The 15,532-nt window shown below is 35.8% G+C and overlaps 1 long non-coding RNA gene across 1 annotated transcript; it reads right to left on the minus strand.

Annotated features, from left to right (window-relative positions):
* Positions 1–1,506: 1,506 nt before the first annotated feature.
* Positions 1,507–13,849, minus strand: LOC115929251. Its single transcript, XR_004066401.1, has 4 exons — positions 13,726–13,849; positions 3,941–4,045; positions 2,644–2,682; positions 1,507–2,168 (listed from the first exon to the last, which is right to left on the minus strand). It is a non-coding gene; the product is annotated as an uncharacterized LOC115929251 (long non-coding RNA).
* Between the last annotated feature and the right edge of the window lie 1,683 nt (positions 13,850–15,532).

The raw sequence follows: 15,532 nt of genomic DNA on the forward strand, positions 1-15,532 counted from the left end.
TAGATGAGTTACCTGCCAAATCACATTATAGACAAGTTTTTTTTTTTCAATAGCTAAGCTGTAAATCTCCAGGCAATTTTAGTTGACGCTTTAAAGGTAAAGACCAGTTATGGTCATGCGATTGCATTGTGAAAGAAACGTTGTGGAATCGATCAGAAAAGGTTGATCATCTAGCATCTAACATCTGCAAGGTTCTGGAATCATCAAAATGACAAGAAATTTGACCCATTCTTCGTAAAGTTACAAGCACTATACACAGAAAGATGTATATGGGACTACCCTATATCTCTCACAGACCATGAGAGAAACAAATTTACCAAATATATGAATTAGTAGGCGGTTTCTCGGCAAATTTTTTATCATCATGTATTAGTCAAAAACATATTCTTTCACATGATTGGTAATGAGAGCTTCCATTTCATTTTTTTGAAATTGGGGCGTTTCCAATACTGGTCTTTACCTTTAAACGATAACTCAAAGGAAACAATCACAAAGTTTGAGGGCTACCCTCGCCTAACCAAATTATTTTGGGATTACAGTAAAGATTTTTGAAGAACAAATCTGGATAAGTGCAGGCGATTTCTGTTGACTCTTAACTTCATAACTCTTAGGGAACATTTGAAGATACTTGAGGGCATGAAATAGAAGAAGCATTTTTAACTGCAGGAAAATGACCCTTTTTTCAGAATCAATTCAAATGACTCTTTTTTTCCTTTGCACATTCAATTTCACAGCCCAAACATTCTGAAATAAAACTGTAATGACTCGGTATGTTAAGAAAGAAAGTGAACATAAAAATGGCGCTATTCAACCGTAACAATAACCATTTCATACATCACTAAATTTAATGATTGCGCTAGGGTTCCGTGATGGTGATTTATGATTTTATTTGTCACTTGTCAGGATGCTATGAATACGTGTGAAAAATGATGTACATATATTATTCACATTATTATCACTAACAAATGAAAATATCACGGTGTAGGGAGGCAATAAATAAATGAAAGAATTTGGGTGTATGTGAGTGAGTGAGATAGAGAGACAGAGAGAGACAGGAGAGGAGAGCGTGGGAGGGAGAGAGGGAGAGAGAGAGAGAGAGAGCGAGGGAGAGAGAGAGAGAGAGAGAGAGAGAGAGCGAGAGAGAATAGAGGAGAGCGTGGGAGAGAGTTTCTTTTATACTTGTTCAATCTAAACTCCAATTCCTTTTCGCACATAAAATAGAAACAAATCCTTTTCCATAGTCCTAGCTTATACAAACTAAAGCATAAATATAACAAAACTATTGTATCATTTGATAAACGAACATAAATACGACATAATTCATTTTTCATAATATCACAATGTATATAACTTAGATATATCTCAACTACATAATAGGAAAATGTTATCACACTACACAGTTATTTCATTCCTAAAAACTTGAACAAGAATTGTTTTGTTTTCCAGAGTAAAACTGGATACTTAAAAAAAAAAAATGAGTTTCATATTTCTCAATATATTGTAATACAAAATTGAAAGTATTAGTTTTTCTTTCATCAAACATATATACCTGATTCTATTCAAATTTGAATAGAAACACTCTATACGAGGGGCACTAACGAGTAATCATATTTGAATAGATAATTATTTTGACCGTTTGATGTATCTTCGATATTAAAGCTGACTTTATAATAATTAATAATAATTAATAATTTGATTGCAGGGCCCTCAGGGAGAACAGTATGAATACTGATGAGGCTAACCTGTGTAAACAAGACATATTATTATTATTATTATTATTATTACTTGAATTCGCGGGTTCAAATAATGATTGAATATTATTATTATTATTACTCATACCGCATTTTTCCCATAAGCACTTACTGTGAATGAAAATTAAAATAGCATAAATTATTTATACATGTAATAAGAAAAACAGTCTTAAACTACCAACTGCAAAAAGGATGTGTTTTAAAGGCCTTTCTGAAGGTAATAGCTGATGGAGACTGCCTAAATCTAAGAGGTAGATCGTTCCAGTATTTTGAAGCAGATAAAGTAAATATCCTATCATCATCTGCCGATGGACTGAAGAAAAGGATGCTATAGTTCGTCTGCTTTAGACCCTCTGTTGATGAGAATGTCGGCTTTGGGAACTTGGTCTTCTAGAATGTCTTTTCTCTTTTTGCGAGCTAGAAAGAAGATAATTAAAGGTTAAAGAGCATTTCAGCACGGTAATAGTTAGAATAACTGTTTCCAAAAAGTTGATTTATCATTTATGATTCTCTACTTAGGCCCTACTCTTAAACAAATATTTCAATCTCAAAGATACATGTACACACTAAAGCAGTTTCTTTGAACTTTATTGGAATTTCAGAAATTCAGAAGAAAAGAAAAGATCCGAGTTGAAACACATCATGTGCCTTATTCCATAATATACCGCTCAACGTGATTTGTTGTAATTAATGAAAATGCAGTTCGAAATAAAGTGGTAAAAGTCATTGAGCATTATTACTCTGCAGTAGATGATGGTTTGTAAAGCAATACACTCATATGCAATAATATGTAAGAGCGTGGTGTGCAACCTTTTCTTTAGTAACTAAACAACTGTTTTGATGAAGGTAGCCCCCCCCCCCCCCCCCCCATCTATATGATGTTTACCCTTACCGTTCGGTGCGGTCCTTCGGCGTCGAGCGAATTCAGCCTCTGTAGAAATATGCGGAGAAAAAGGAATAACAGTTTTATATCTCGAATGCCAATATTTTATATTTTGTATAGGCTATCTGCTACCTCAGTCTGCATCAAAGCGTATCGCATTGTAACCTAAGCAGAGCTTCGCAAACATCCGTGCTGCTAAGTAGTTTTTATGTATTATTTTGTATTTGATATTATTTTATGAAGTTATGGCGTGGGGGTTTTAATGATCTAACGGAACATACACATCGACCCCTCACACACAAACCATTTGAGAAGGAAAAACACTCCACAACAGCATAAAACCGTGAACTATTTATAAAAGAAATCTGATGAAAGGCTTTGGGAAGGGCAGCAAGGCCAAATAGATTTAGACATAAAGTAAACCTACACTACATGAAAAATTTACACATCACGGGGCGAGGGGGTGGTGGTGGTGGTGGTGGTGGGGGGGGGGGGGGTGTGGTTCCTCACCCAGCACGGACAGCAAAGAGCAAAACGTAATTGGAATGATGCCTGATTAAGATTGGTTTTGGGAGGCCCGTAGTAACAGTGGTGTAGCGAAAGAGGCACGTGCCCCTCGAGCGGATTGTCATAAAAAAAAAGAGAGTGAGTGTATGTGAGAGAGAAAGCGAGAGAGAGAGAGAGAGAGAGAGAGAGAGAGAAAGGGGTTGGCAGGGAGAGAAGGAGAGAGGGAGAGATAAGAAAGAGAGAGAGAGAGAGAAAGAAAGAGAGAGAGAGAGAGAGAGAGCGAGAGGGGTGGAGATGGGAGGGAGCTATAGAGTACAGAGGGAGAGGTAGATTATATAATTATAGAGATATAGTTGAGAAAGAAATAGAAGAAAATGATAGAAAGGGCTGGCAGGGGGAGAAGGAGGGAGAGGGAGAGAGAGAGAAAGAGAGAGAAAGAGAGAGAGAGAGAGAGAGAGAGAGAGAGAGAGAGGGGGGGGGGAGTGAGAAAACAAAAGAGGAAAATGCAACATGAAAAGAAAATAGGGACTTTTAGATTCGCACGACGAGAACGTGGACTGCTACATTGTGACACCCTTTTAAGGCAATGTGACGTCCTTTTAAGGCACTGGCTTAAAAGGACTTCATATTGCCTTAAAAGGGTGTCACATGTATCAGTCCACGTTCTCGTCGTGCAAATCTAAAAGTCCCTAGTGATACGACCGCATCCACACCCTAATACTGGTGTGAAACCATTTAGTGACCTTTCAATGAAAGGACCTACGCCACATCAGATCTACAAACACATTGATAGTCTTACCTGTTCCTTCCATAAGCTCAGCTACCAGAAACATCGAGATCAAGAGAATCAGGACAAGCTTTCTCATCTTTAAGATTTTTTTTTCTTCGAAAGAAGATCAAATACCTGAAAGTAAAAGGTTAACAAAATAATAACCTTGATAAATTTATCTCTCTTTATTATCAAAACTGTTCGAAATGTAAACCAATGTTTCCATATAAACCGAACATTATACTTTACCCTACCATAAACGTTGATCAGTGGTTCCTAAAACTTTTAGGAGTGGCGTTTTTCTTACATTTCATTTAAAATGAGAAAACAAATCAAATAAATTGTCAAATGTCTTTTAAAAAGGGATTACCCTTTCGAATTTGTGTAGGCCCATTATCCCCTGATTTCCACGCAACAGTTGGAGACATAAATCATGAAGTTCAAGGATGAAAGGCCAACAAAAGTACAATAAAACAATATTCTGCGTAGGAAGCGGGTTAGTGGTTTACAAAACATCAATTAGAAATGCATGATTTCACTATAAGCGATTCAATCCGATTTTAAGTAACACAATAGTTCGTGAAAAGGCAAGAATTGTGATCAAAGAAATGGGAAAATCTCTTCATAAATCAATGTAATCTAATTGAAACTGCGAGAGATTATAGGACAAGCGTTGGCGTGCACCCCCTCCCTTATCCTAAAATAAGAAAGAATCTTTTTTTAAAGTAGATTGTTTAGACGGTTCATGAGTTGCCATTCAAAAAGAAAATCGCAATATTGCTCGAACAAGTTGCACACAAAGGCGCCATTTAAAGTAAGCTTATCTCGTTTGCTAATCGGGATTCTGACCGTTTTCAGGGAACGCCCCCGTAATTAAAAGCAATGGGCCGCTTTCGTAATGTAAGCAAGTGTAAAGTGCAATCTTGTTATAGATTATTTTATAAACCTGTTATGAATAATTGTATTTCAAGTCAGAATGCGAATTGCATACATTTATTGTTATCAGGTAGGACAAACCATGCTTGCCCTACCTAGCAACACCGAACGTTCTTGATAAAGTTTATATTATCTCAGAAGTCAGAACATTACTGACCAATCTCTGTGACTTTGATTGATCAATAACGTCCTGAGAAGATAAAAATAGGTGAGAAAATTTCTTCCAACTTTATGGGCAACAATGTATATGAGTTGTTGCCATGTCAAGCATACCTCTTGCAAATTCTTGGTTCGTCAATAAGCCCAGTAACACGATTTGGGAGCACCATGATGCGAGGGAAATATCAGAGCAGGTAGATATAATCAAATGCATTCGTTTTGAATAATTTCTGATCTTCGGGCACCACGTTTAAAAAAAGTATACGTAATTGTTAGCTCAACCTTGAACTTAGTTGAGATCAAGGAGATTAAAATCTCATTTTCAGGGATTTGTAATGGTTTCTTATAGTACTCCCACACAAAAATGCTTGCTCATCCAGAAGAAAAGATAATAAATTGAAAATATTTCCCCCGGAGTAAACAGGACAACAACACAAGCTAGAAATAGGTGTTTTCATAGCTTGCTGGCCAAGATGAACCGGTGCGTTAAATGGAAAAATGGCACACGGCTAACTATTTTTACACATCATTTATATCAAATCACACAAGAGATGAACTTTTATAAAGTCACCTTACTCGATTACTCTTCGGTTTTACGAAACAAGTTCCAGCGAAAATATTGCTGCGTAATCAATCTCTTACACGTACTCTGTACACTGTATCACTCTGATCCTAACTTGGTACACGGGTTGTACGACACTTGCTTCTGCAACAATTGGTCCGCGTTAATTTCCAACACCAGCCCTATATACCCAACACCAAACCTATACCTAATCCTAAACCAAACCCTAATCCGATAACTTAGACGAAATAAAGACAGGAGTAATAATTGTCGCAACTACACCCCTGTTCCAGTATATTTTTCCTAGAGAGGTAGTTGTGAGTATATAGGGTTATTTGTCCAAGGGTGTATTATTTTTAAGTGAGGGGGGGGGGGGGGATTATCGGGATAACTGTCAGAAGTACAAATTAAGAAATATTTTAATGGTGATGTAGTCTAGGTACAAGCTTGTCGAATTGTGTATCATTAGTCCCATTCATACTGAGGTCAAAATTTGCGGAGTTCTGACCGCTGTGTAACTGGGCCTATTAATTATATAGTACTACTACAAGAACTCATGAACTTAGCAGTGGAGCCATGTACCCATAGATAATGTTGTGAAATACCCTTTAAAATCTGATCCTGTAAGTCTGAAATTCTATCAAAATTATGTCATGCTCTGATTACTTTAAAAGGATTTCTAGAAGAAGGTAAAAAAAGACACAATAGCACGTCACCCAATTGGCAGTGATAATGAGTGCAGGGAAGAAAAGCTGTATAGTTTTTCTATAAGAGAAACCTCAAAGGAATGCCCATACCTACATACTTTGGACGCCCCTCCTCCATTTAAAGGGGTAGAGATAAGTAGTTGGATTGAGCTTTTGCAGTAAAAACCAAACTTAATGAATAATAATAATAATGTCGGATGTGACTTTTCGCTGTCAATGGTGGTTTATTTCGACAATTTTTTAAAACCTGCTTAGCAAGCGGTGCATAGTGATTCCATAATATTTGTTTTACGTTTTTTTTTTTTCAGAACTAAAAGGGTGAAAATGGTATTTCATTAAAGGTACGAGTGCATGCAACGTTCACGCTTAGATTGAAGGTTACTGTCAGGTTTTACTCCCACACGTTGTATAGTTAGGAAAAGAGAAAAAGGAAAAGAAAAAGAGAGGAAGAAAGAGAATGATAGAGAGAAGAGAGAGAGAGAGAGAGAGAGAGAGAGAGAGAGAGAGAAGGTAAAGATACAAAACCAATTAAATTATGAGACCGAAAATAAAGAGGAGAGAAAGGCATAGAAGGGAGGGGGGGGGGGGAATTACATATAGTTCTGAATGTTGGTAGTTACCAAACTTCAAAAAATTGTATCTGTACTTTAAAACAAATATGATTAAAGTGCAAAGTAGTTTGTAACAATCACAGAAATATGAGTTTGGGTCTGCCAAAATTAAGTTAATCCATGTTAGGATTTCAATAAGATTTTTATCTTTCATTTTAAACTTTTGCCCTTTGCTCTTTAGCTCTTGCCCCTCTTTTTATTTCTTTCACTTTGTGATTCCCAAATCTAAATAGATTACAAATAGGTATTCTTTATATAATTCTTAGGACTAATACTATAGATTATCTTCAAACAAGCCTTTTCAACTTTAAGAGAACTTCAAGAACCCGTTGGAGAAAAAGGGTCTAGAGGCTGATTAAGCAGATGGGTGACGGATGAATAAAATGACGCAGAATCTCTTTGAGATACCCATCTATAGACATGATGGTATCCATGTTTTCAGAGTCACTCGTGCCGCGTCCAAGGAATAGAATTCTTATCACTATAATGGAAAATATTTAATCTTTATATAAACATTGATGAAGTTTTCTTATATTTTTTAAGGATTTTTCTTACATAATCATAATAAATGAAATAAGTAAACAATGCAATTATTTTCACGAGCATTTAGAAGCATTTGATAAGCTATCACGTTTCCGTAGGATAGGATATTTGCACAAGAATATTACAGACAGCATTTCATATTTTCCTTTTTAGGTCTTTTACTCCCAGTGACATAACGTGTAGGCATTAGAAAACATGGTGGACTTTGAGTCTATGATTCAGACATAATGTATACAAGACAATTTTTCCTTTGTAAAATTGTGTTTTTATTGGTGTTGCTGAGGAAAATATTGCTCACCTCCATATACACGTGAAGTGACGTGATGCTACCCCCCTCTCTCTCGCTCTTTGTCTTGTTTTTGTCTTCATAATCATAAAACACCCACACATGACACATACATTTTCTTCTCATCTACTGATATCCATTCCTCCTTGTACGAACTGTATAATGTGTAAAAACCATGCACGTCCATTCAACATGTTTCTACCTTTGTCAATTTGAATAGGCTTCTCGTGATAAGCCTGGCAGTCCTACAACTGCGTACTACCAGCTACCCTTTTGTTGAAATGTGCTTGTTTGAACTCATATGAACTTAGGATGCTGCACCCTGTCCCTTCTCTCTCTCTCTCTCTCTCTCTCTCTCTCTCTCTCTCTCTCTCTCTAACCCCCAGTCTCTATCGTTCTCTTCCCCCTCCTCCTTCCTATTCTCTTCCTTTTCCCCTCTATCTCGCTATCTCTTCCTTCCCCCCTCTATCTCGCTATCTCTTTCTTTCTCTCTCTTCCTGTTTTTTGTTTTTTTTTACTTGTTCTCCTTCTCCTTTTTCCTTGTCTATCCTAGACTCTTCCCTTTTCCTTCTCTGTCCTTGCACTAAACTCGTTATTTTTCCCCCTTTTTTCATTCTTGAATACAAGTTTGATTTTTTTTCTTCTAAAAGGGGATCTATAACTTCAGCTTTACTTCTTCTGTAGGTTCCTCCACTTTTTCTCAAATTAAGATGTAATTAAGGATTATTATATTATCCACAATTCTTTGATTATGATGCATTGTATATGTTCACTAAAGAATTATGTACATCATTTAATAATTGCAACATTACTATTGTACCGATTTTGGTAAATCACCGCTTTGTTTTGTTTATGTTTTATTATATAGGTAATATGCGAAAGTGAAATGATTTTAAACCATTGAACCATTGTCTCTCAGTCAAATCTGTTATGTTTCACACAGGCAAAGCATTAACACAGTCTCTCGTATTAAATTTGCCCCCACTCCCACCTTCTGCTTAGTTATCTCAATCAACATGTCTCTTCTATACGGTCTGTAAAAATATCTTCTCTTTACAAAAGGGATTTCACAAAAACCTGTCATTTTTGCTCTATTTCAAGAGAGACATATCAATTACTTTATTTTTTCATTGTGCTCCTTGTCCCATTAATCAAAATTCCTTTCCCAAACACAACTTTGAGCTAATCCACCCTCTTTCAAATGTTACGAATCCAATTTCCACCCTTCAATAGTCATGGTAGTTCAAAAAGGAGACGAAATAACTACAAAGCATCTAAACACTGTGTTCCATGCACGTCCATGTATAGAGCGATGTATTACCTGTCAACACAAGTTCTGTATGAATTCCTTTCTTCATGCAGACGAGTGCAAATACACTCTTTTGTGCGTCATGTTAAGAAATGTTAAGAAATCCACGTATGATCTGCACAACTTTATTAATTCAATTATTACTGAACAACCTATACGAACCTGCGATTTTTTTGTACAACAAACATTACAAATGTGTCCAATAATTGACAAATTGTCCTTTATGAAGAGTAGAACAAAATGTTTCACTACCTTAAATCAGTGTAATTGTTCTGGAATGTTTTCAGAGAAATGTTCTTTGGTATCTTTAAAGAGAAGGTTGAGTTCTGGGGAGAGGTGAAAAATAATTTGTGAGCGTTACTCATTTTTATTATGCAAGTGTGGAAGAACATCAGATAAGACATGTTCCCTGAAAAGCATGGCTCTTCAAATACCTTCATATTCTAAATATGCATGTAACATCGTAAAAATCGGGGCCGGCTTTTTACGCCACGTGTTCGTGTAGTCCCATATACATCTGTCTGTGTATAGTGTTTGTAACTTGGCCGAATTTGTTATCATTTTGATGATTCCCGAACCTTGCAATACACACAAATTCTTATATGCTAGATGATCAACCTTTTCTGGTCGGTTCCACACCGTTTCTTTCACAATGCAATCGCATGACCAGAACTCAACTTCATCTTTAAACACACAAAAAATTATCATAGTAATGCCTGTACCGATATTGTTTTGAAGTTTGAGCATTAAAGCTTATCTGCCGTAGTTTACAGGAGGGATTAGACTGCCCTGCAAGGTCACTGGACAGGTGGTTATCTCATCAACTCAGCTCTCAGTTAACATAAGAAAAAGAGGATCATGGGGGACCAATGGTCACCGATTAGGCATTGTTTGTTATATAGAGGGCGCAAGTAGCTACAAGTAGTGCAGTGGGTCTTTAAATGATCTTTTATCTTTTATGTGAATGAATTACTTTGTATGTTTACAAAATCATCTTACCATAAAATAGTGATATCAATCGGTGGATAAGAAATACTGAGCCAAACTTGAGAGGGTGATCATTCATCATACTGTCTCGGGGAAGAGCACATGAAATTCTTAGACCCACTGCAATCTCCGTTCAACCCCCCCCCCCCTCCCACTCCCAGCCCCCCGCCCCACCCCCGCCTCTATGTGTTTTGAAGGTAACATTGTATTTTTATGGTTTTTCCTACAAGTTGACGCAACCTGCATGTAGTACGGTTGTAACTGATTGTTGCAATATTACTCGCTTTTATGTACCGTGAAAAAAGCCCGGGGAAAAAGTTGTGAATTGTGAAAAACTGATGACAAAACAAATAATTGAAGTATGACAGATGTCTCCTATTTGAATGGTTGATAACAATTGAGGTTAAAGCCCATTCTAGGATTATGTATATATATATGTATAACAGGATTCTGTTTTTCTTTTCAAAAGTAATTATGCCTTGCTGTCCCGCTCTAATTCACCGTGATGGAGTACATTCATTAATTGATAGACAGCACGAGTTTCGTTAAATTACGAGCAAGGATTCACCGGGTATGCAAATACGCAATTGTGTATTACATGTATGTGCGTGGAGAAACTTCGTAGCATACCTATATCTTTATTTCACGGCTGGGACAGTATTTAGGGGAAAAAATCAATTAAACATCTCAACGTCAAAAAAATGGTCCTCGACCGACTATGAATATGATGAAAATTCGATTTAATAGTCCGCCCACATTAGGTTTTTACTTCCAGATCAGCATCTTTACAAAATGTCTAAAAAGGAAAGTATATACATATTCATATAAAAACTGAAATTGTACCCATTTTTGACAATTTTCTTTATTTTCGTCAGGATAATTCATATTTCAATTTCCATTTTATTCGCATTCCCTGAATAATACATTTCCGAGTTTTCTTCTTCCACTGCACTCACTGGAAAAGAAGCGGCACTGTAGCTAAGAGTGAGTGTTTTTAACAATGATCTAAAACAAACAAATAATTTATAAACAAACTAGTTTGTTTGTATCATAAATATGAAAATAATTTGTGAGGTTTTCACAAAACTCTCTGTCTGCTATGCCTATCATGAACACTTTTAAGTCCCATGAACGCTGAAATATGATGCAATATAAATATTAATCTTTACGAATAATCTTTAAAAAACTTTTGAAATTCTAGCTAAATAAAGCAAATTAATCAAAATATATACCCATTAAAAACATACGATGAGAAACAAATATATAGATGAAAGGAAATTCTTACGGAAAACTGAAACTGAAATGGAAATATAGCAAAAGTAACACACCATACATTATTGCTGAAATTAGACATAATCTAAGGCGCTTATATTAACGAAACCCGAAATGAAATCTGATTATATAAGGAACATAAGATACTAATTAAAAAACTTTTAAATGAATTCATATAACGGTGTAATGGTGCTTAGAGTATTATTTGTAACGTGTGATAAGATTCAACCCACACAAATCGAAACTCGAGTTTAAAAAAGAAGATATAAATGATATAACTCTGTTCGACTTGTGTTGCGTGACCCGCATTCCTAAAAGAGTATTGAATTTTCAACCTCCTCCATAACACCTCATAAAATTGTGCAATATTAAACTATGATTATATCTGTTGATCCATCACTAACCCATTGCGATTCAACGACTTTAACTTACTATTGAATATTTTGAATTGATCTGTGAATCTTTTGTGGTTTTCTTCAACAAATTCCAGAGCTATCTCCAAAGGGGTAGTAAATTCCATAGTGACAATTGATTTGGTTTGAAACCAAGAATATAGAAAATATTTTTGTTTTGCTTCAGTTCATGCTTTGCTTGCTGTGAGAAGTCGGTCAGTTTACGGAAAGGAATACCGGAGGCTGCCCCCTCCATTGTAAAATTTTATTGTCGTGTCCCCTCTATTGTAAACATTTTAGTGTCGTGTTCCCTCCATTGTAAAAATTGTACGTCATCTTTTCACTTCATCTGTGACATGAATAAATATAATCCTGAAAGAGACAGGATACAGGAATTAATATTATTTTTAAAACCTTGAGAAAATAGTTTGAATGGCAGTAAAATTGTTTGTTTGACCGAGGTATTCAAAAACATATATTTAATGCCCCTTTCGAGGCCCCATTTTCCTTCCTGTCGCTTTAATCAACGCCCAAGCTTTTGCGAGCACGGTGCGTATCATACTTTGGTTCTATTCTACCCATGAAAAATAAATATGAAAGAGCATAACGCAAATATGGACGTTTAGTATTTACACATTTGACTACATACTAAGCAAACTTGCCCAAACTTTTGCAACGAGGAGTTCACTCATACATGTAAGGCAACTTTTCTCCTTTTTTCTCCCACAATGAATACAATCTGGGACACTTGCCAGGACACACACACACACAAAAAAAAAATCTGCAGTGACATATTCAGAATTGAAGGATGAATGGTAGACAGTGATCGAATGCTCAACGTGGAATAAGATGGGGAATATGAATGCATTTTTAATTTGTTCATTTCTGTCCGCATTAGGATCAATTTCTCGATCCCAATTTTATTTTCGGATGGTTTCAAATGATGATGATGATGATGATGATGATGATTCACAACACTTATACGGCGCCACATTAAACAAATCATTTAAATGCGCAGGCTCCTCCAATGAAGTCCGTATTTTCACATTTTCAAAAAAAGGGTCAAGTTTGGAGACATCTTAAACTGTTCCTCTTGTTGCTCTTATTATACTCGACACGGCAACAACAACAACAACAACCACAACCAAATTGCAATCGTCACTCCAAGTATTGAAACACAATACATCGTTACAAGCGAGTGGAATACTTCATCACTTACCTCATAATAATGCATGGACAACTTTAAAAAGAATGATAATGAAACCTAATAACTTTAGCTGATAGCCTAATATCGATGGAGCTAAGTTTAAATTACCCAGTCATTATGCAACACCCTATCAAAATAGATGGTTTTCCTTGCTTTGTAATACAATTTAAGTATCTTAACTGGGCGACAGACTTCCAGAAGATTATTAGCTAATGTTTATTGGTTTCATTCTCCTTTAAGATATCAAAAGAACTGGAGGTGTTTCACAAAGATCCTAACTTGAACTTATCTCTAAGTTGGACTTAAAAAATATGGAGAGCGATTTGTAGCCTTAGAATAAAATATATTCAAAAGTATGTTAGACTTTTTATAAATTCCACATCAAGAACATGAAATCTAATTGATAACAGAAAATATGAATGATTTTAATCAACATTTTTTCCTTTTTAAAATAACTTTTACAAAATATTTCAAAGCTGCTCACGGCCTTCCATACAGGTTAAGTCCAATAGAGATCAGTTTAACTTAGGATCTTTGTGAAACACCCCCATATCAATAATAGACTCACTGCGCATAATTGTCTGGTATACGAATCTAATGCATGCGATAGGCATATAAATGAATAAATAAATATAATTATACAGCACTTTATTTACCTCAGCTACTAAGGAAAACGAAAACTTTCAACCGGCACATTAGCAAAATGTTTACTATAGTCATGATGGTTGGAAAATAAAATGCCGAACAGTCAATAATGTAATTTTCCGGGTTAAGATCCAGCACAACTGAATGTGATGTGTTAGCAAACATACATTTTTACTGAATGTGAATCAATGTTACATACCTGGGAAGCTGGGACAATGTATCCAAGAACTGTGACTTGTACGCGTGACTTAGGCATGCACTGACGGAGCTGAGTAAGCGAATGATGAATGAGAGAGATCCATTCATTTCATTTTGAATGAATAGTTTGATAGCTGGGTGTTTCGAAGTTAGCTGATCAGAACGAAAACTTGAGGGCGTGTTTCCTTGCATATTTAGAGCTGGTTTAGGCTAAGGGCAAGGTGAGGTTTTATATATATTTTTTTTATAATTGTTGTTCTTCACATTTGGTATGGGAATAATGTAGCGAGGTGTATAAGTGCGGGAAACGTGAATACACAAGAAAGATAAAAAAAATAACGTGTATGAAAGGCGTGTGAGGAAATATGCAATCCTGTGTAATAGGCCATTTTGATAATGATATCAAACTAAAGCACACATTTTTGTTAAGTGCCTCGCTACAAATTATTTCATTCTCGTGTTAGGAAAATCTTTATTTCAATAGTCAGCATGCGAATAGCATGCATTACGTGGTGCTACAGTGTTTGCCCTAGCTAGCAACAATTAATAATAATAATAATGCTGGAGTATTGCATAGGGCTCATGTCTGCCACATTGGTCATGTTAAGACGTGGCTTCTTAGTCGGCGTAAGTTTAACCCTGCAGCAATAAATTTTATATAAATATATGACTTATACCATTAGCTCTTACTCGGACCAACTTGCCAAGATTAAGTTAACACGACCTTCCACCAACCATGCACCGACCCAGTCTAACTAAGCGTAACTAAGTAAATTCCATAGGCCTAGTGACAATTGATATGGTTTGAAACCAAGAATATAGAAAACATTTTTGTTTGCTTCAGTTTATGCTTTGCTTGTTGTGAGAAGTCGGTCAGGTCACGAAAAAGAATACCGGAGGCTGCCCCCTCCATTGTAAAATTTTATTGTCGTGTCCCCGCCATTGTAAAAAATTTATTGTCGTGTCCCTTCCATTGTAAAAAATTGTACGTCATCTTTTCACTTCTTCTTGCTTTCTTGCTTTCTGTGCATTTTGCATCTTCTCTCTCCTTTATCACTCTATTTACTCTTGACCTAATTGATGTAAATAATGATGATGTCTGATAAGAATTAGACGATATATAATTTGTTTATATTAATACGGAGAGTTGATATGTGACATACTGTTATTTCACTTATAAATTGTATTATAATGTACCCATGTACCTCAGCTGGTACACCCTCTTTGACTTGCATCTTTCTTTTTCTATCCCCTCCTTTGTTGGTAATAATAATCTCACTATTGCATGATATGTGTCAGGTCATGGACGACATAGGTACAATATTATATAACGATGGTTGATGATGAAGAGATAAACCCAAGTATACACGATGCCATAGCTTGTAAATATTACCTTCCTCATGAATTTAATTCAAATTTTATGAATCATAAACAGTCATTCAGCCTATTTCATACCAATGCTCGTAGTCTTGCCAAAAACCATGAATATTTAAACCTTCTTTTGTCTTCTCTTACTATACACTTTTCTGTAATAGGTGTTACTGAAACTCGGTTGAGGGACAACTCACCACCTATATATAATATCAATGATTATTCACTTATACGTTCTGATAGACAATCTGGTAGAGGTGGTGGAGTTGCGATGTATATATCTAATTTGTTGTCGTATAAAATAAGACCAGATCTTACCTTCAACAGTAATTTCATTGACTCAAAAAGTGTAGAAATTAACTTGCATAATAAAAAAAATGTTATTGTTTGTACGGTCTATCGGCCTTCAAAATAATGCGAGCGTTGATATATTTTTG

The sequence above is a fragment of the Strongylocentrotus purpuratus genome, unplaced genomic scaffold, assembly GCF_000002235.5.
Source record: "Strongylocentrotus purpuratus isolate Spur 01 unplaced genomic scaffold, Spur_5.0 spur5_scaffold_4, whole genome shotgun sequence".
NCBI classification, from domain to species: Eukaryota; Metazoa; Echinodermata; class Echinoidea; order Camarodonta; family Strongylocentrotidae; genus Strongylocentrotus; species Strongylocentrotus purpuratus.